This window comes from Salvelinus fontinalis, chromosome 1 (assembly GCF_029448725.1).
Source record: "Salvelinus fontinalis isolate EN_2023a chromosome 1, ASM2944872v1, whole genome shotgun sequence".
Classification (NCBI taxonomy): domain Eukaryota; kingdom Metazoa; phylum Chordata; class Actinopteri; order Salmoniformes; family Salmonidae; genus Salvelinus; species Salvelinus fontinalis.
In genome coordinates this window covers 92391699-92409343 of record NC_074665.1, presented here as the reverse complement: position 1 = coordinate 92409343, position 17645 = coordinate 92391699, and the positions used below count along the sequence as shown (strand labels likewise).

The 17645-nt window shown below is 38.3% G+C and overlaps 45 non-coding genes across 45 annotated transcripts; all 45 read right to left on the bottom strand.

Annotated features, from left to right (window-relative positions):
- Window positions 1-80: 80 nt before the first annotated feature.
- trnav-uac (transfer RNA valine (anticodon UAC)) lies at window positions 81-153 on the bottom strand. The gene has a single exon. It is a non-coding gene; the product is annotated as a tRNA-Val (tRNA).
- A 533-nt stretch (window positions 154-686) lies between these two features.
- On the bottom strand, window positions 687-759 carry trnav-uac (transfer RNA valine (anticodon UAC)). The gene has a single exon. It is a non-coding gene; the product is annotated as a tRNA-Val (tRNA).
- Window positions 760-885: 126 nt separating this feature from the next.
- trnav-cac (transfer RNA valine (anticodon CAC)) lies at window positions 886-958 on the bottom strand. Its single transcript has one exon. It is a non-coding gene; the product is annotated as a tRNA-Val (tRNA).
- Window positions 959-1303: 345 nt separating this feature from the next.
- Window positions 1304-1376, bottom strand: trnav-cac (transfer RNA valine (anticodon CAC)). Its single transcript has one exon. It is a non-coding gene; the product is annotated as a tRNA-Val (tRNA).
- A 526-nt stretch (window positions 1377-1902) lies between these two features.
- trnav-uac (transfer RNA valine (anticodon UAC)) lies at window positions 1903-1975 on the bottom strand. Its single transcript has one exon. It is a non-coding gene; the product is annotated as a tRNA-Val (tRNA).
- Window positions 1976-2318: 343 nt separating this feature from the next.
- trnav-uac (transfer RNA valine (anticodon UAC)) lies at window positions 2319-2391 on the bottom strand. The gene has a single exon. It is a non-coding gene; the product is annotated as a tRNA-Val (tRNA).
- A 126-nt stretch (window positions 2392-2517) lies between these two features.
- trnav-cac (transfer RNA valine (anticodon CAC)) lies at window positions 2518-2590 on the bottom strand. The gene has a single exon. It is a non-coding gene; the product is annotated as a tRNA-Val (tRNA).
- Window positions 2591-3116: 526 nt separating this feature from the next.
- On the bottom strand, window positions 3117-3189 carry trnav-uac (transfer RNA valine (anticodon UAC)). Its single transcript has one exon. It is a non-coding gene; the product is annotated as a tRNA-Val (tRNA).
- Window positions 3190-3534: 345 nt separating this feature from the next.
- Window positions 3535-3607, bottom strand: trnav-cac (transfer RNA valine (anticodon CAC)). Its single transcript has one exon. It is a non-coding gene; the product is annotated as a tRNA-Val (tRNA).
- Window positions 3608-3733: 126 nt separating this feature from the next.
- trnav-uac (transfer RNA valine (anticodon UAC)) lies at window positions 3734-3806 on the bottom strand. Its single transcript has one exon. It is a non-coding gene; the product is annotated as a tRNA-Val (tRNA).
- Window positions 3807-4132: 326 nt separating this feature from the next.
- trnav-uac (transfer RNA valine (anticodon UAC)) lies at window positions 4133-4205 on the bottom strand. The gene has a single exon. It is a non-coding gene; the product is annotated as a tRNA-Val (tRNA).
- Window positions 4206-4549: 344 nt separating this feature from the next.
- trnav-uac (transfer RNA valine (anticodon UAC)) lies at window positions 4550-4622 on the bottom strand. Its single transcript has one exon. It is a non-coding gene; the product is annotated as a tRNA-Val (tRNA).
- Window positions 4623-4949: 327 nt separating this feature from the next.
- Window positions 4950-5022, bottom strand: trnav-cac (transfer RNA valine (anticodon CAC)). The gene has a single exon. It is a non-coding gene; the product is annotated as a tRNA-Val (tRNA).
- A 326-nt stretch (window positions 5023-5348) lies between these two features.
- On the bottom strand, window positions 5349-5421 carry trnav-cac (transfer RNA valine (anticodon CAC)). The gene has a single exon. It is a non-coding gene; the product is annotated as a tRNA-Val (tRNA).
- A 147-nt stretch (window positions 5422-5568) lies between these two features.
- On the bottom strand, window positions 5569-5641 carry trnav-aac (transfer RNA valine (anticodon AAC)). Its single transcript has one exon. It is a non-coding gene; the product is annotated as a tRNA-Val (tRNA).
- A 483-nt stretch (window positions 5642-6124) lies between these two features.
- On the bottom strand, window positions 6125-6197 carry trnav-cac (transfer RNA valine (anticodon CAC)). The gene has a single exon. It is a non-coding gene; the product is annotated as a tRNA-Val (tRNA).
- A 488-nt stretch (window positions 6198-6685) lies between these two features.
- On the bottom strand, window positions 6686-6758 carry trnav-aac (transfer RNA valine (anticodon AAC)). The gene has a single exon. It is a non-coding gene; the product is annotated as a tRNA-Val (tRNA).
- A 483-nt stretch (window positions 6759-7241) lies between these two features.
- trnav-uac (transfer RNA valine (anticodon UAC)) lies at window positions 7242-7314 on the bottom strand. Its single transcript has one exon. It is a non-coding gene; the product is annotated as a tRNA-Val (tRNA).
- A 781-nt stretch (window positions 7315-8095) lies between these two features.
- Window positions 8096-8168, bottom strand: trnav-cac (transfer RNA valine (anticodon CAC)). The gene has a single exon. It is a non-coding gene; the product is annotated as a tRNA-Val (tRNA).
- A 488-nt stretch (window positions 8169-8656) lies between these two features.
- Window positions 8657-8729, bottom strand: trnav-aac (transfer RNA valine (anticodon AAC)). Its single transcript has one exon. It is a non-coding gene; the product is annotated as a tRNA-Val (tRNA).
- Window positions 8730-9212: 483 nt separating this feature from the next.
- Window positions 9213-9285, bottom strand: trnav-uac (transfer RNA valine (anticodon UAC)). Its single transcript has one exon. It is a non-coding gene; the product is annotated as a tRNA-Val (tRNA).
- A 781-nt stretch (window positions 9286-10066) lies between these two features.
- trnav-cac (transfer RNA valine (anticodon CAC)) lies at window positions 10067-10139 on the bottom strand. The gene has a single exon. It is a non-coding gene; the product is annotated as a tRNA-Val (tRNA).
- A 488-nt stretch (window positions 10140-10627) lies between these two features.
- trnav-cac (transfer RNA valine (anticodon CAC)) lies at window positions 10628-10700 on the bottom strand. The gene has a single exon. It is a non-coding gene; the product is annotated as a tRNA-Val (tRNA).
- Window positions 10701-10826: 126 nt separating this feature from the next.
- Window positions 10827-10899, bottom strand: trnav-uac (transfer RNA valine (anticodon UAC)). The gene has a single exon. It is a non-coding gene; the product is annotated as a tRNA-Val (tRNA).
- A 126-nt stretch (window positions 10900-11025) lies between these two features.
- Window positions 11026-11098, bottom strand: trnav-cac (transfer RNA valine (anticodon CAC)). The gene has a single exon. It is a non-coding gene; the product is annotated as a tRNA-Val (tRNA).
- Window positions 11099-11367: 269 nt separating this feature from the next.
- trnav-cac (transfer RNA valine (anticodon CAC)) lies at window positions 11368-11440 on the bottom strand. Its single transcript has one exon. It is a non-coding gene; the product is annotated as a tRNA-Val (tRNA).
- A 126-nt stretch (window positions 11441-11566) lies between these two features.
- trnav-uac (transfer RNA valine (anticodon UAC)) lies at window positions 11567-11639 on the bottom strand. The gene has a single exon. It is a non-coding gene; the product is annotated as a tRNA-Val (tRNA).
- A 126-nt stretch (window positions 11640-11765) lies between these two features.
- Window positions 11766-11838, bottom strand: trnav-cac (transfer RNA valine (anticodon CAC)). The gene has a single exon. It is a non-coding gene; the product is annotated as a tRNA-Val (tRNA).
- Window positions 11839-11964: 126 nt separating this feature from the next.
- On the bottom strand, window positions 11965-12037 carry trnav-uac (transfer RNA valine (anticodon UAC)). The gene has a single exon. It is a non-coding gene; the product is annotated as a tRNA-Val (tRNA).
- Window positions 12038-12164: 127 nt separating this feature from the next.
- On the bottom strand, window positions 12165-12237 carry trnav-cac (transfer RNA valine (anticodon CAC)). Its single transcript has one exon. It is a non-coding gene; the product is annotated as a tRNA-Val (tRNA).
- A 126-nt stretch (window positions 12238-12363) lies between these two features.
- On the bottom strand, window positions 12364-12436 carry trnav-uac (transfer RNA valine (anticodon UAC)). The gene has a single exon. It is a non-coding gene; the product is annotated as a tRNA-Val (tRNA).
- A 1729-nt stretch (window positions 12437-14165) lies between these two features.
- trnav-cac (transfer RNA valine (anticodon CAC)) lies at window positions 14166-14238 on the bottom strand. Its single transcript has one exon. It is a non-coding gene; the product is annotated as a tRNA-Val (tRNA).
- A 126-nt stretch (window positions 14239-14364) lies between these two features.
- Window positions 14365-14437, bottom strand: trnav-uac (transfer RNA valine (anticodon UAC)). Its single transcript has one exon. It is a non-coding gene; the product is annotated as a tRNA-Val (tRNA).
- A 126-nt stretch (window positions 14438-14563) lies between these two features.
- On the bottom strand, window positions 14564-14636 carry trnav-uac (transfer RNA valine (anticodon UAC)). Its single transcript has one exon. It is a non-coding gene; the product is annotated as a tRNA-Val (tRNA).
- Window positions 14637-14960: 324 nt separating this feature from the next.
- Window positions 14961-15033, bottom strand: trnav-uac (transfer RNA valine (anticodon UAC)). Its single transcript has one exon. It is a non-coding gene; the product is annotated as a tRNA-Val (tRNA).
- A 126-nt stretch (window positions 15034-15159) lies between these two features.
- trnav-cac (transfer RNA valine (anticodon CAC)) lies at window positions 15160-15232 on the bottom strand. Its single transcript has one exon. It is a non-coding gene; the product is annotated as a tRNA-Val (tRNA).
- A 126-nt stretch (window positions 15233-15358) lies between these two features.
- trnav-uac (transfer RNA valine (anticodon UAC)) lies at window positions 15359-15431 on the bottom strand. The gene has a single exon. It is a non-coding gene; the product is annotated as a tRNA-Val (tRNA).
- A 724-nt stretch (window positions 15432-16155) lies between these two features.
- Window positions 16156-16228, bottom strand: trnav-uac (transfer RNA valine (anticodon UAC)). Its single transcript has one exon. It is a non-coding gene; the product is annotated as a tRNA-Val (tRNA).
- Window positions 16229-16355: 127 nt separating this feature from the next.
- On the bottom strand, window positions 16356-16428 carry trnav-cac (transfer RNA valine (anticodon CAC)). The gene has a single exon. It is a non-coding gene; the product is annotated as a tRNA-Val (tRNA).
- A 126-nt stretch (window positions 16429-16554) lies between these two features.
- trnav-uac (transfer RNA valine (anticodon UAC)) lies at window positions 16555-16627 on the bottom strand. Its single transcript has one exon. It is a non-coding gene; the product is annotated as a tRNA-Val (tRNA).
- A 126-nt stretch (window positions 16628-16753) lies between these two features.
- trnav-uac (transfer RNA valine (anticodon UAC)) lies at window positions 16754-16826 on the bottom strand. The gene has a single exon. It is a non-coding gene; the product is annotated as a tRNA-Val (tRNA).
- A 126-nt stretch (window positions 16827-16952) lies between these two features.
- Window positions 16953-17025, bottom strand: trnav-cac (transfer RNA valine (anticodon CAC)). The gene has a single exon. It is a non-coding gene; the product is annotated as a tRNA-Val (tRNA).
- Window positions 17026-17151: 126 nt separating this feature from the next.
- On the bottom strand, window positions 17152-17224 carry trnav-cac (transfer RNA valine (anticodon CAC)). The gene has a single exon. It is a non-coding gene; the product is annotated as a tRNA-Val (tRNA).
- A 126-nt stretch (window positions 17225-17350) lies between these two features.
- trnav-uac (transfer RNA valine (anticodon UAC)) lies at window positions 17351-17423 on the bottom strand. Its single transcript has one exon. It is a non-coding gene; the product is annotated as a tRNA-Val (tRNA).
- Window positions 17424-17549: 126 nt separating this feature from the next.
- On the bottom strand, window positions 17550-17622 carry trnav-uac (transfer RNA valine (anticodon UAC)). Its single transcript has one exon. It is a non-coding gene; the product is annotated as a tRNA-Val (tRNA).
- Between the last annotated feature and the right edge of the window lie 23 nt (window positions 17623-17645).

Below are 17645 nucleotides of genomic sequence, written 5' to 3'. Positions count from 1 at the left end.
TCACTGCATGTATTTGAATTTCCAAAATATTATTATTCTCTGTTATAAATACAGTTCTTACTAAAGGGGTCAAAGAGCACTCTTTCCACCCGGTTTCAAACCGGGGACCTTTCGCGTGTAAAGCGAACGTGATAACCACTACACTACAGAAACTGCTGCATGGGAATTTTGCAAGGACTAAACCAAATTTTACTGATATTCACTGCATGTATTTGAATTTCCAAAATATTATTTTTCTCTGCTATAAATACAATTCTTACTGAATGTGTCCAAGAGCACTTTTTCCACCCGGTTTCGAACCGGGGACCTTTAGCGTGTGAAGCGTGTGAAGCGAACGTGATAACCACTACACTACAGAAACTGCTGCATGTAAGTTTTGAAAGGACTAAACCAAATTTTACTGATATTCACTGCATGTACTTGAATTTCCAAAATATAATTTTTCTCTGTTATAAATACAGTTCTTACTGAATGTGTAAAAGTGCACTGTTTCCACCCGGTTTCGAACCGGGGACCTTTCGCTTGTGAAGCCATCGTGATAACCACTACACTAGAGAAACTGCTGCATGTAAGTTTTGCAAGGACTAAACCAAATTTTACTGATATTCACTGCATGTATTTGAATTTCCAAAATATTATTATTCTCTGTTATAAATTCAGTTCTCACTGGATGTGTCGAAGAGCACTGTTTCCGCCCGGTTTCGAACCGGGGACCTTTCGCGTGTAAAGCGAACGTGATAACCACTACAATACAGAAACTGCTGCATGTGATTTTTGCAAGGACTAAACCAAATTTTACTGATATTCACTGCATGTATTTGAATTTCCAAAATATTACTATTCTCTGTTATAAATACAGTTCTTACTGAATTTGTCAAAGATCACTGTTTCCACCCGGTTTCGAACCGGGGACCTTTCGCATGTGAAGCGAACGTGATAACCACTACAATACAGAAACTGCTGCATGTGATTTTTGCAAGGACTGAACCAAATTTTACTGATATTCACTGCATGTATTTGAATTTCCAAAAAAGTCATTTATGAAAGCAACTATTCTCTGTCATAAATGAAGTTCTTACTGGATGTGTGAAAAGCGATGAGCACTGTTTCCACTCGGTTTCGAACCGGGGATCTTCCGCGTGTTATGCGAACGTGATAACCACTACACTACAGAAACTGCTGCATGTGATTTTTGCAAGGACTAAACCAAATTTTACTGATATTCACTGCATGTATTTGAATTTCCAAAATATTACTATTCTCTGTTATAAATACAGTTCTTACTGAATTTGTCAAAGATCAATGTTTCCACCCGGTTTCGAACCGGGGACATTTCGCATGTGAAGCGAATGTGTTAACCACTACACTACCGAAACTGCTGCATGGAAGTTTTGCAAGGACTAAACCAAATTTTACTGATATTCACTGCATGTATTTGAATTTCCAAAATATTATTATTCTCTGTTATAAATACAGTTCATACTGAATCTATCGATGAGCACTGTTTCCGCCCGGTGTCGAACCGGGGACCTTTCGCGTGTAAAGCGACCGTGATAACCACTACATGTCAGAAACAGCAGCATGTGATTTTTGCAAGGACTAAACCATATTTTTACTGATATTCACTGCATGTATGTGAATTTCCAAAATATTATTTTTCTCTGTTATAAATACAGATCTTACTGAATGTGTCAATGAGCACTGTTTACCACCCGGTTTCGAAACGGGGACCTTTCGCGTGCGAAGCGAACGTGATAACCACTACACTACAGACACTGCTGCATGTAAGTTTTGCAAGGACTAAACCAAATTTTACTGATATTCACTGCATGTATTTGAATTTCCAAAATATTATTTTTCTCTGTTATAAATACAGTTCTTACTGAATATGTCAAAGAGCACTGTTTCTGCCCGGTTTCGAATCGGGGACCTTTCGCGTGTAAAGCGAACGTGATAACCACTACAATACAGAAACTGCTGCATGTGATTTTTGCAAGGTTGAACCAAATTTTACTGATATTCAATGCATGTATTTGAATTTCCAAAAAAGTCATTTATGAAAGCAACTATTCTCTGTCATAAATGAAGTTCTTACTGGATGTGTGAAAAGCGATGAGCACTGTTTCCACTCGGTTTCGAACCGGGGATCTTCCGCGTGTTATGCGAACGTGATAACCACTACACTACAGAAACTGCTGCATGTGATTTTTGCAAGGACTAAACCAAATTTTACTGATATTCACTGCATGTATTTGAATTTCCAAAATATTATTTTTCTCTGAAATAATACAGTTCTTACTGAATGTGTCAAAGATCACTGTTTCCGCCAGGTTTCGAACCGGGGACCTTTCGCTTGTAAAGCGAACGTGATAACCACTACACTACAGAAACTGCTGCATGTGATTTTTGCAAGGACTAAACCAAATTTTACTGATATTCACTGCATGTATTTGAATTTCCAAAATATTACTATTCTCTGTTATAAATACAGTTCTTACTGAATTTGTCAAAGATCACTGTTTCCACCCGGTTTCGAACCGGGGACCTTTCGCATGTGAAGCGAATGTGTTAACCACTACACTACAGAAACTGCTGCATGGAAGTTTTGCAAGGACTAAACCAAATTTTACTGATATTCACTGCATGTATTTGAATTTCCAAAATATTATTATTCTCTGTTATAAATACAGTTCATACTGAATCTATCGATGAGCACTGTTTCCGCCCGGTGTCGAACCGGGGACCTTTCGCGTGTAAAGCGACCGTGATAACCACTACATGTCAGAAACAGCAGCATGTGATTTTTGCAAGGACTAAACCATATTTTTACTGATATTCACTGCATGTATGTGAATTTCCAAAATATTATTTTTCTCTGTTATAAATACAGTTCTTACTGAATGTGTCAATGAGCACTGTTTACCACCCGGTTTCGAAACGGGGACCTTTCGCGTGCGAAGCGAACGTGATAACCACTACACTACAGACACTGCTGCATGTAAGTTTTGCAAGGACTAAACCAAATTTTACTGATATTCACTGCATGTATTTGAATTTCCAAAATATTATTTTTCTCTGTTATAAATACAGTTCTTACTGAATATGTCAAAGAGCACTGTTTCTGCCCGGTTTCGAATCGGGGACCTTTCGCGTGTAAAGCGAACGTGATAACCACTACAATACAGAAACTGCTGCATGTGATTTTTGCAAGGATTGAACCAAATTTTACTGATATTCACTGCATGTATTTGAATTTCCAAAAAAGTCATTTATGAAAGCAACTATTCTCTGTCATAAATGAAGTTCTTACTGGATGTGTGAAAAGCGATGAGCACTGTTTCCACTCGGTTTCGAACCGGGGATCTTCCGCGTGTTATGCGAACGTGATAACCACTACACTACAGAAACTGCTGCATGTGATTTTTGCAAGGACTAAACCAAATTTTACTGATATTCACTGCATGTATTTGAATTTCCAAAATATTACTATTCTCTGTTATAAATACAGTTCTTACTGAATTTGTCAAAGATCACTGTTTCCACCCGGTTTCGAACCGGGGACCTTTCGCATGTGAAGCGAACGTGATAACCACTACACTACAGAAACTGCTGCAGGGAAGTTTTGCAAGGACTAAACCAAATTTTACTGATATTCACTGCATGTATTTGAATTTCCAAAATATTATTATTCTCTGTTATAAATACAGTTCATACTGAATCTATCGATGAGCACTGTTTCCGCCCGGTGTCGAACCGGGGACCTTTCGCGTGTAAAGCGACCGTGATAACCACTACACTACAGAAACTGCTACTTGTGATTTTTGCAAGGACTAAACCAAATTTTACTGATATTCACTGCATGTATGTGAATTTCCAAAATATTATTTTTCTCTGTTATAAATACAGTTCTTACTGAATGTGTAAATGAGCACTGTTTACCACCCGGTTTCGAAACGGGGACCTTTCGCGTGCGAAGCGAACGTGATAACCACTACACTACAGACACTGCTGCATGTAAGTTTTGCAAGGACTAAACCAAATTTTACTGATATTCACTGCATGTATTTGAATTTCCAAAATATTATTTTTCTCTGTTATAAATACAGTTCTTACTGAATATGTCAAAGAGCACTGTTTCTGCCCGGTTTCGAATCGGGGACCTTTCGCGTGTAAAGCGAACGTGATAACCACTACAATACAGAAACTGCTGCATGTGATTTTTGCAAGGATTTAACCAAATTTTACTGATATTCACTGCATGTATTTGAATTTCCAAAAAAGTCAATTATGAAAGCAACTATTCTCTGTCATAAATGAAGTTCTTACTGGATGTGTCAAAAGCGATGAGCACTGTTTCCACTCGGTTTCGAACCGGGGACCTTCCGCGTGTAAAGCCAACAAGATAACCACTACACTACAGAAACTGCTGCATGTGATTTTTGCAAGGACTAAACCAAATTTTACTGATATTCACTGCATGTATTTGAATTTCCAAAATATTATTTTTCTCTGAAATAATACAGTTCTTACTGAATGTGTCAAAGAGCACTGTTTCCGCCAGGTTTCGAACCGGGGACCTTTCGCTTGTAAAGCGAACGTGATAACCACTACACTACAGAAACTGCTGCATGTAAATTGTGCAAGTACTAAACCAAATTTTACTGATATTCACTGCATGTATTTGAATTTCCAAAATATTATTTTTCTCTGTTATAAATACAGTTCTTCCTGAATGTGTCAAAGAGCACTTTTTTACCACCCGGTATCGAACCGGGGACAATTCGCGTGTGAAGCGAACGTGATAACCACTACACTACAGAAACTGCTGCATGTAAGTTATGCAAGGACTAAACCAAATTTTACTGATATTCACTGCATGTATTTGAATTTCCAAAATTTTATTATTCTCTGTTATAAATACAGTTCTTACTGTATGTGTCAAAGAGCACTGTTTCCACCCGGTTTCGAACCGGGGACCTTTCGCGTGTGAAGCGAACGTGATAACCACTACACTACAGAAACTGCTGCATGAGAATTTTGCAAGGACTAAACCATATTTTACTGATATTCACTGCATGTATGTGAATTTCCAAAATATTATTTTTCTCTGTTATAAATACAGTTCTTACTGAATGTGTCAAAGAGCACTGTTTACCACACGGTTTCGAACCGGGGACCTTTCGCGTGTGAAGCGAACGTGATAACCACTACACTACAGACACTGCTGCATGTAAGTTTTGCAAGGGCTAAACCAAATTTTACTGATATTCACTGCATGTATTTGAATTTCCAAAACATTATTATTCTCTGTTATAAATACAGTTCTTACTGAACGTGTCAAAGAGCACTGTTTCCGCCAGGTTTCGAACCGGGGACCTTTCGCGTGTGAAGCGAACGTGATAACCACTACACGACAGAAACTGCTGCATGTGATTTTTGCAAGGACTAAACCAAATTTTACTGATATTCACTGCATGTATTTGAATTTCCAAAAAAAGTATTTTATGAATGCAACTATTCTCTGTTATAAATGAAGTTCTTACTGGATTTGTCAAAAGCGATGAGAACTGTTTCCACCCGGTTTCGAACCGAGGACCTTCCGCATGTTAAGCGAACGTGATAACCACTACACTACAGAAAATTCTGCATGTAAGTTCTGAAAGGACTATCCCAAATTTTACTGATATTCACTGCATTTATTTGAATTTCCAAAATGTTATTTTTCTCTGTTATAAATACAGTTCTCACTGGATGTGTCGAAGAGCACTGTTTCCGCCCGGTTTCGAACCGGGGACCTTTTGCAAGGACTAAACCAAATTTTACTGATAATCACTGCATGTATTTGAATTTCCAAAATATTGTTATTCTCTGTTATAAATACAGCTCTTACTGAATGTGTCAAAGAGCACTCTTTCCACACGGTTTCGAACCAGGGACCTTTCCCGTGTAAAGCGAACGTGATAACCACTACACTACAGAAACCGCTGCAAGTTATTTTTGGCAAGGACTAAACCAAATTTTACTAATATTCACTGCATGTATTTGAATTTCCAAAAAAAGTCATTTATGAATGCAACTATTCTCTGTTATAAATACAGTTCTCACTGAATGTGTCAAAGAGCACTGTTTCGGCCCGGTTTCGAACCGGGGACCTTTCGCGTGTGAAGCGAACGTGATAACCACTACACTACAGACACTGCTGCATGTAAGTTTTGCAAGGACTAAACCAAATTTTACTGATATTCACTGCATGTATTTGAATTTCCAAAATATTATTATTCTCTGTTATAAATACAGTTCTCACTGGATGTGTCGAAGAGCACTGTTTCCGCCCGGTTTCGAACCGGGGACCTTTTGCAAGGACTAAACCAAATTTTACTGATATTCACTGCATGTATTTGAATTTCCAAAATATTATTATTCTCTGTTATAAATACAGTTCTTACTGAACGTGTCAAAGAGCACTGTTTCCGCCAGGTTTCGAACCGGGGACCTTTCGCGTGTGAAGCGAACGTGATAACCAGTACACGACAGAAACTGCTGCATGTGATTTTTGCAAGGACTAAACCAAATTTTACTGATATTCACTGCATGTATTTGAATTTCCAAAAAAAGTATTTTATGAATGCAACTATTCTCTGTTATAAATGAAGTTCTTACTGGATTTGTCAAAAGCGATGAGAACTGTTTCCACCCGGTTTCGAACCGAGGACCTTCCGCGTGTTAAGCGAACGTGATAACCACTACACTACAGAAAATTCTGCATGTAAGTTCTGAAAGGACTATCCCAAATTTTACTGATATTCACTGCATGTATTTGAATTTCCAAAATATTATTATTCTCTGTTATAAATACAGTTCTCACTGGATGTGTCGAAGAGCACTGTTTCCGCCCGGTTTCGAACCGGGGACCTTTTGAAAGGACTAAACCAAATTTTACTGATAATCACTGCATGTATTTGAATTTCCAAAATATTGTTATTCTCTGTTATAAATACAGTTCTTACTGAATGTGTCAAAGAGCACTCTTTCCACACGGTTTCGAACCAGGGACCTTTCCCGTGTAAAGCGAACGTGATAACCACTACACTACAGAAACCGCTGCAAGTTATTTTTGGCAAGGACTAAACCAAATTTTACTAATATTCACTGCATGTATTTGAATTTCCAAAAAAAGTCATTTATGAATGCAACTATTCTCTGTTATAAATACAGTTCTCACTGAATGTGTCAAAGAGCACTGTTTCGGCCCGGTTTCGAACCGGGGACCTTTCGCGTGTAAAACGAACGTGATAACCACTACACTACAGAAACTGCTGCAAGTTATTTTTGGCAAGGACTAAACCAAATTTTACTGATATTCACTGCATGTATTTGAATTTCCAAAAAAAGTATTTTATGAATGCAACTATTCTCTGTTATAAATGAAGTTCTTACTGGATTTGTCAAAAGCGATGAGAACTGTTTCCACACGGTTTCGAACCAGTAACCTACCACGTGTTAAGCGAAAGTGATAACCACTACACTACAGAAACTGCTGCATGTGATTTTTGCAAGGACTAAACCAAATTTGACTGATATTCACTGCATGTATTTGAATTTCCAAAATATTATTATTCTCTGTTATAATACAGTTCTTACTGAATTTGTCAAAGAGCACTGTTTCTGCACGGTTTCGAACCGGAGCCCTTCCGCGTGTTAATCGAACGTGATAGCCACTAGACTACAGAAACTGCAGCAAGTGATTTTTGCAAGGACTAAACCAAATTTTACTGTTATTCACTGCATGTATTATGAATTTCCAAAATGCAGCATTTATGAATGCAACTATTCTCTGTTATAAATTAAGTTCTTACTGGATGTGTCAAAAGCGATGAGCACTGTTTCCACCCGGTTTCGAACCGAGGACCTTCCGCGTGTTAAGCGAACGTGATAGCCACTACACTAGAGACACTGCTGCATGTGATTTTTGCAAGGACTAAACCAAATTTTACTGATATTCACTGCATGTATTTGAATTTCCAAAATGCAGCATTTATGAAAGCAACTATTCTCTGTTAAAAATACAGTTCTTACTGGATGTGTCAAAGAGCACTGTTTCCGCCCGGTTTCGAACCGGGGACCTTTCGCGTGTGAAGCGAACGTGATAACCACTTCACTACAGAAACTGCTGCATGTAAGTTTTGCAAGGACTAAACCAAATTTTACTGATATTCACTGCATGTATTTGAATTTCCAAAATATTATTTTTCTCTGTTATAAATACAGTTCTTACTGAATGTGTCGAAGAGGACTGTTTCCGCCCGGTTTCGAACCGGGGACCTTTTGCAAGGACTGAACCAAATTTTACTGATATTCACTGCATGTATTTGAATTTCCAAAAATTGTTATTCTTTGTTATAGATATAGTTCTTACAGAATGTGTCAAAGAGCACTTTTTCCACCCGGTTTCGAACCGGGGACCTTACGCGTGTAAAGCGAACGAGATAACCACTACACTACAGACACCACTGTAGGTGATATTTGCGAGGACTTAACCAAATTTTACTGATATTCACTGCATGTATTTGAATTTTCAAAAAAAAGTAATTTATGAATGCGACTATTCTCTGTTAAAAATGAAGTTCTTACTGGATTTGTCAAAAGCGATGAGAACTGTTTCCACCCGGTTTCGAACCGAGGACCTTCCGCGTGTTAAGCGAACGTGATAACCACTACACTACAGAAAATTCTGCATGTAAGTTCTGAAAGGACTATCCCAAATTTTACTGATATTCACTGCATGTATTTGAATTTCCAAAATATTATTATTCTCTGTTATAAATACAGTTCTCACTGGATGTGTCGAAGAGCACTGTTTCCGCCCGGTTTCGAACCGGGGACCTTTTGAAAGGACTAAACCAAATTTTACTGATAATCACTGCATGTATTTGAATTTCCAAAATATTGTTATTCTCTGTTATAAATACAGTTCTTACTGAATGTGTCAAAGAGCACTCTTTCCACACGGTTTCGAACCAGGGACCTTTCCCGTGTAAAGCGAACGTGATAACCACTACACTACAGAAACCGCTGCAAGTTATTTTTGGCAAGGACTAAACCAAATTTTACTAATATTCACTGCATGTATTTGAATTTCCAAAAAAAGTCATTTATGAATGCAACTATTCTCTGTTATAAATACAGTTCTCACTGAATGTGTCAAAGAGCACTGTTTCGGCCCGGTTTCGAACCGGGGACCTTTCGCGTGTAAAACGAACGTGATAACCACTACACTACAGAAACTGCTGCAAGTTATTTTTGGCAAGGACTAAACCAAATTTTACTGATATTCACTGCATGTATTTGAATTTCCAAAAAAAGTATTTTATGAATGCAACTATTCTCTGTTATAAATGAAGTTCTTACTGGATTTGTCAAAAGCGATGAGAACTGTTTCCACACGGTTTCGAACCAGTAACCTACCACGTGTTAAGCGAAAGTGATAACCACTACACTACAGAAACTGCTGCATGTGATTTTTGCAAGGACTAAACCAAATTTGACTGATATTCACTGCATGTATTTGAATTTCCAAAATATTATTATTCTCTGTTATAATACAGTTCTTACTGAATTTGTCAAAGAGCACTGTTTCTGCACGGTTTCGAACCGGAGACCTTCCGCGTGTTAATCGAACGTGATAGCCACTAGACTACAGAAACTGCAGCAAGTGATTTTTGCAAGGACTAAACCAAATTTTACTGTTATTCACTGCATGTATTATGAATTTCCAAAATGCAGCATTTATGAATGCAACTATTCTCTGTTATAAATTAAGTTCTTACTGGATGTGTCAAAAGCGATGAGCACTGTTTCCACCCGGTTTCGAACCGAGGACCTTCCGCGTGTTAAGCGAACGTGATAGCCACTACACTAGAGACACTGCTGCATGTGATTTTTGCAAGGACTAAACCAAATTTTACTGATATTCACTGCATGTATTTGAATTTCCAAAATGCAGCATTTATGAAAGCAACTATTCTCTGTTAAAAATACAGTTCTTACTGGATGTGTCAAAGAGCACTGTTTCCGCCCGGTTTCGAACCGGGGACCTTTCGCGTGTGAAGCGAACGTGATAACCACTTCACTACAGAAACTGCTGCATGTAAGTTTTGCAAGGACTAAACCAAATTTTACTGATATTCACTGCATGTATTTGAATTTCCAAAATATTATTTTTCTCTGTTATAAATACAGTTCTTACTGAATGTGTCGAAGAGGACTGTTTCCGCCCGGTTTCGAACCGGGGACCTTTTGCAAGGACTGAACCAAATTTTACTGATATTCACTGCATGTATTTGAATTTCCAAAAATTGTTATTCTTTGTTATAGATATAGTTCTTACAGAATGTGTCAAAGAGCACTTTTTCCACCCGGTTTCGAACCGGGGACCTTACGCGTGTAAAGCGAACGAGATAACCACTACACTACAGACACCACTGTAGGTGATATTTGCGAGGACTTAACCAAATTTTACTGATATTCACTGCATGTATTTGAATTTTCAAAAAAAAGTAATTTATGAATGCGACTATTCTCTGTTAAAAATGAAGTTCTTACTGGATGTGTCAAAAATGAAGAGCAATGTTCCCACCCGGTTTCAAACCGGGGACCTTTCGCATGTGAAGCGAACGTGATAACCACTACACTACAGAAACTGCTGAATGGAAGTTTTGCAAGGACTAAACCAAAATTTACTGATATATACTGCATGTATTTGAATTTCCAAATTATTATTATTCTCTGTTATAATTACAGCTCTTACTGAATGTGTCAAAGAGCACTGTTTCCGCCCGGTTTCGAACCGGTGACCTTTCGCGTGTAAAGCGAACGCGATAACCACTACACGACAGAAACAGCTGCATGTGATTTTTGCAAGGACTAAACCAAATTTTACTGATATTTACTGCATGTATTTGAATTTCCAAAATATTATTATTCTATGTTATAAATACAGTTCTTACTAAAGGGGTCAAAGAGCACTGTTTCCACCCGGTTTCGAACCGGGGACCTTTCGCATGTGAAGCGATCGTGATAACCACTACACTAGAGAAACTGCTGCATGTAAGTTTTGCAAGGACTAAACCAAATTTTTACTGATATTCACTGCATGTATTTGAATTTCCAAAATATTATTATTCTCTGTTATAAATACAGTTCTCACTGGATGTGTCGAAGAGCACTGTTTCCGCCCGGTTTCGAACCGGGGACCTTTTGCAAGGACTAAACCAAATTTTACTGATATTCACTGCATGTATTTGAATTTCCAAAATATTATTATTCTCTGTTATAAATACAGTTCTTACTAAATGTGTCAAAGAGCACTGTTTCCACCCGGTTTCGAACCGGGGACCTTTCGCGTGTGAAGCGAACGTGATAACCACTACACTACAGAAACTGCTGAATGGAAGTTTTGCAAGGACTAAACCAAATTTTACTGATATTCACTGCATGTATTTGAATTTCCAAAATATTATTATTCTCTGTTATAAATACAGTTCTCACTGGATGTGTCGAAGAGCACTGTTTCCGCCCGGTATCGAACCGGGGACCTTTCGCGTGTAAAGCGAACGCGGTAACCACTACACGACAGAAACAGCTGCATGTGATTTTTGCAAGGACTAAAGCAAATTTTACTGATATTCACTGCATGTATTTGAATTTCCAAAATATTATTATTCTATGTTATAAATACAGTTCTTACTAAAGGGGTCAAAGAGCACTGTTTACACCCGGTTTCGAACCGGGGACCTTTCACGTGTGAAGCGAACGTGATAACCACTACACTACAGAAACTGCTGCATGTAAGTTTTCCAAGGACTAAACCAAATTTTACTGATATTCACTGCATGTATTTTAATTTTCAAAATATTATTATTCTCTGGTATAAATACAGTTCTTACTGAATCTATCGAAGAGCACTGTTTCCACCCGGTTTCGAACCGGGGACCTTTCGCGTGTAAAGCGAACGTGATAACCACTACACTACAGAAACTGCTGCATGGGAATTTTGCAGGGACTAAACCATATGTTTACTGATATTCACTGCATGTATGTGAATTTCCAAAATATTATTTTTCTCTGTTATAAATACAGTTCATACTGAATGTGTCAAAGAGCACTGTTTCCACCCGGTTTCGAACCGGGGACCTTTCGCATGTGAAGCGATCGTGATAACCACTACACTACAGAAACTGCTGCATGTAAGTTTTGCAAGGACTAAACCACATTTTACTGATATTCACTGCATGTATTTGAATTTCCAAAATATTATTATTCTCTGTTATAAATACAGTTCTCACTGGATGTGTCGAAGAGCACTGTTTCCGCCCGGTTTCGAACCGGGGACCTTTCGCGTGTAAAGCGAACGCGATAACCACTACACGACAGAAACAGCTGCATGTGATTTTTGCAAGGACTAAACCAAATTTTACTGATATTCACTGCATGTATTTGAATTTCCAAAATATTATTATTCTCTGTTATAAATACAGCTCTTACTGAATCTATAGATGAGCTCTGTTTCCGCCCGTGTCGAACCGGGGACCTTTCGCGTGTAAAGCGAACATGATAACCAGTACACTACAGAAACTGCTGCATGGGAATTTTGCAAGGACTAAACCATAATTTACTGATATTCAATGCATGTATGTGAATTTCCAAAATACTATTTTTCTCTGTTATAAATACAGTTCTTACTGAATGTGTCAAAGAGCACTTTTTCCACCCGGTTTCGAACCGGGGACCTTTAGCGTGTGAAGCGTGTGAAGCGAACGTGATAACCACTACACTACAGAAACTGCTGCATGTAAGTTTTGAAAGGACTAAACCAAATTTTACTGATATTCACTGCATGTACTTGAATTTCCAAAATATAATTTTTCTCTGTTATAAATACAGTTCTTACTGAATGTGTAAAAGAGCACTGTTTCCACCCGGTTTCGAACCGGGGACCTTTCGCTTGTGAAGCCATCGTGATAACCACTACACTAGAGAAACTGCTGCATGTAAGTTTTGCAAGGACTAAACCAAATTTTACTGATATTCACTGCATGTATTTGAATTTCCAAAATATTATTATTCTCTGTTATAAATTCAGTTCTCACTGGATGTGTCGAAGAGCACTGTTTCCGCCCGGTTTCGAACCGGGGACCTTTCGCGTGTAAAGCGATCGTGATAACCACTACGCTAGAGAAACTGCTGCATGAGAATTTTGCAGGGACTAAACCATATTTTTACTGATATTCACTGCATGTATGTGAATTTCCAAAATATTACTTTTCTCTGTTATAAATACAGTTCATACTGAATGTGTCAAAGAGCACTGTTTCCACCCGGTTTCGAACCGGGGACCTTTCGCATGTGAAGCGATCGTGAAAAACCACTACACTAGAGAAACTGCTGCATGTAAGTTTTGCAAGGACTAAACCAAATTTTACTGATATTCACTGCATGTATTTGAATTTCCAAAATATTATTATTCTCTGTTATAAATACAGTTCTTACTGAACCTATCGATGACTACTGTTTCCGCCCGGTGTCGAACCGGGGACCTTTCGCATGTAATGCGATCGTGATAACCACTACGCTAGAGAAACTGCTGCGTGGGAATTTTGCAGGGACTAAACCATATTTTTACTGATATTCACTGCATGTATTTGAATTTCCAAAATATTATTATTCTCTGTTATAAATACAGTTCTCACTGGATGTGTCGAAGAGCACTGTTTCCGCCCGGTTCCGAACCGGGGACGTTTCGCGTTTAAAGCGAACGCGATAACCACTACACGACAGAAACAGCTGCATGTGATTTTTGCAAGGACTAAACCAAATTTTACTGATATTCACTGCATGTATTTGAATTTCCAAAATATTATTATTCTATGTTATAAATACAGTTCTTACTGAATCTATCGATGAGCACTGTTTCCACCCGTTTTCGAACCGGGGACCTTTCGCTTGTGAAGCGATCGTGATAACCACTACACTAGAGAAACTGCTGCATGTAACTTTTGCAAGGACTAAACCAAATTTTACTGATATTCACTGCATGTATTTGAATTTCCAAAATACTATTTTTCTCTGTTATAAATACAGTTCTTACTGAATGTGTCAAAGAGGACTGTTTCCACCCGGTTTCGAACCGGGGACCTTTCGCATGTGAAGCGATCGTGATAACCACTACACTAGAGAAACTGCTGCATTTAAGTTTTGCAAAGACTAAACCAAATTTTACTGATATTCACTGCATGTATTTGAATTTCCAAAATATTATTATTCTCTGTTATAAATACAGTTCTCGCTGGATGTGTCGAAGAGCACTGTTTCCGCCCGGTATCGAACCGGGGACCTTTCGCGTGTAAAGCGAACGCGGTAACCACTACACGACAGAAACAGCTGCATGTGATTTTTGCAAGGACTAAACCAAATTTTACTGATATTCACTGCATGTATTTGAATTTCCAAAATATTATTATTCTATGTTATAAATACAGTTCTTACTAAAGGGGTCAAAGAGCACTGTTTCCACCCGGTTTCGAACCGGGGACCTTTCGCGTGTAAAGCGAACGTGATAACCACTACACTACAGAAACTGCTGCATGGGAATTTGCAAGGACTAAACCAAATTTTACTGATATTCACTGCATGTATTTGAATTTCCAAAATATTATTATTCTCTGTTATAAATACAGTTCTTACTGAATCTATCGATGAGCACTGTTTACGCCCGGTGTCGAACCGGGGACCTTTCGCGTGTAAAGCGAACTTGATAACCACTACACTACAGAAACTGCTGCATGGGAATTTTGCAAGGACTAAACCATAATTTACTGATATTCAATGCATGTATGTGAATTTCCAAAATACTATTTTTCTCTGTTATAAATACAGTTCTTACTGAATGTGTCAAAGAGCACTGTTTCCACCCGGTTTCGAACCGGGGACCTTTCGCGTGTAAAGCGAACGTGATAACCACTACACTACAGAAACTGCTGCATGGGAATTTTGCAAGGACTAAACCAAATTTTACTGATATTCACTGCATGTATTTGAATTTCCAAAATATTATTATTCTCTGTTATAAATACAGTTCTTACAGAACGTGTCAAAGAGCACTGTTTCCACCCGGTTTCGAACCGGGGACCTTTCGCGTGTGAAGCGAACGTGATAACCACTACACTACAGAAACTGCTGCATGTAAGTTATGCAAGGACTAAACCAAATTTTACTGATATTCACTGCATGTATTTGAATTTCCAAAATATTATTATTCTCTGTTATAAATACAGCTCTTACTGAATCTATCGATGAGCACTGTTTCCGCCCGGTGTCGAACCGGGGACCTTTCGCGTGTAAAGCGAACGTGATAACCACTACACTACAGAAACTGCTGCATGGGAATTTTGCAAGGACTAAACCAAATTTTACTGATATTCACTGCATGTATTTGAATTTCCAAAATATTATTATTCTCTATTATAAATACAGTTCTTACTGAATCTATCGATGAGCACTGTTTCCGCCCGGTGTCGAACCGGGGACCTTTCGCATGTAAAACGATCGTGATAACCACTACGCTAGAGAAACTGCTGCATGGGAATTTTGCAGGGACTAAACCATATTTTTACTGATATTCACTGCATGTATTTGAATTTCCAAAATATTATTATTCTCTGTTATAAATACAGTTCTCACTGGATGTGTCGAAGAGCACTGTTTCCGCCCGGTTCCGAACCGGGGACGTTTCGCGTTTAAAGCGAACGCGATAACCACTACACGACAGAAACAGCTGCATGTGATTTTTGCAAGGACTAAACCAAATTTTACTGATATTCACTGCATGTATTTGAATTTCCAAAATATTATTATTCTATGTTATAAATACAGTTCTTACTGAATCTATCGATGAGCACTGTTTCCACCCGTTTTCGAACCGGGGACCTTTCGCTTGTGAAGCGATCGTGATAACCACTACACTAGAGAAACTGCTGCATGTAACTTTTGCAAGGACTAAACCAAAATTTACTGATATTCACTGCATGTATTTGAATTTCCAAAAGATTATTATTCTCTGTTATAAATACAGTTCTTACAGAATGTATCAAAGAGCACTGTTTCCACCCGGTTTCGAACCGGGGACCTTTCGCGTGTAAAGCGAACGTGATAACCACTACACTACAGAAACTGCTGAATGGGAATTTTGCAGGGACTAAACCATATTTTTACTGATATTCACTGCATGTATGTGAATTTCCAAAATATAATTTTTCTCTGTTATAAATACAGTTCATACTGAATGTGTCAAAGAGCAGTGTTTCCACCCGGTTTCGAACCGGGGACATTTCGCGTGTGAAGCGATCGTGATAACCACTACACTACAGAAACTGCTGCATGTAAGTTATGCAAGGACTAAACCAAATTTTACTGATATTCACTGCATGTATTTGAATTTCCAAAATATTATTATTCTCTGTTATAAATACAGCTCTTACTGAATCTATCGATGAGCACTGTTTCCGCCCGGTGTCGAACCGGGGACCTTTCGCGTGTAAAGCGAACGTGATAACCACTACACTACAGAAACTGCTGCATGGGAATTTTGCAAGGACTAAACCATAATTTACTGATATTCAATGCATGTATGTGAATTTCCAAAATACTATTTTTCTCTGTTATAAATACAGTTCTTACTGAATGTGTCAAAGAGCACTGTTTCCACCCGGTTTCGAACCGGGGACCTTTCGCGTGTAAAGCGAACGTGATAACCACTACACTACAGAAACTGCTGCATGGGAATTTTGCAAGGACTAAACCAAATTTTACTGATATTCACTGCATGTATTTGAATTTCCAAAATATAATTTTTCTCTGTTATAAATACAGTTCATACTGAATGTGTCAAAGAGCACTGTTTCCACCCGGTTTCGAACCGGGGACCTTTCGCTTGTGAAGCGATCGTGATAACCACTACACTAGAGAAACTGCTGCATGTAACTTTTGCAAGGACTAAACCAAATTTTACTGATATTCACTGCATGTATTTGAATTTCCAAAAGATTATTATTCTCTGTTATAAATACAGTTCTTACAGAATGTGTCAAAGAGCACTGTTTCCACCCGGTTTCGAACCGGGGACCTTTCGCGTGTGAAGCGAACGTGATAACCACTACACTACAGAAACTGCTGCATGTAAGTTATGCAAGGACTAAACCAAATTTTACTGATATTCACTGCATGTATTTGAATTTCCAAAATATTATTATTCTCTGTTATAAATACAGCTCTTACTGAATCTATCGATGAGCACTGTTTCCGCCCGGTGTCGAACCGGGGACCTTTCGCGTGTAAAGCGAACGTGATAACCACTACACTACAGAAACTGCTGCATGGGAATTTTGCAAGGACTAAACCATAATTTACTGATATTCAATGCATGTATGTGAATTTCCAAAATACTATTTTTCTCTGTTATAAATACAGTTCTTACTGAATGTGTCAAAGAGCACTGTTTCCACCCGGTTTCGAACCGGGGACCTTTCGCGTGTAAAGCGAACGTGATAACCACTACACTACAGAAACTGCTGCATGGGAATTTTGCAAGG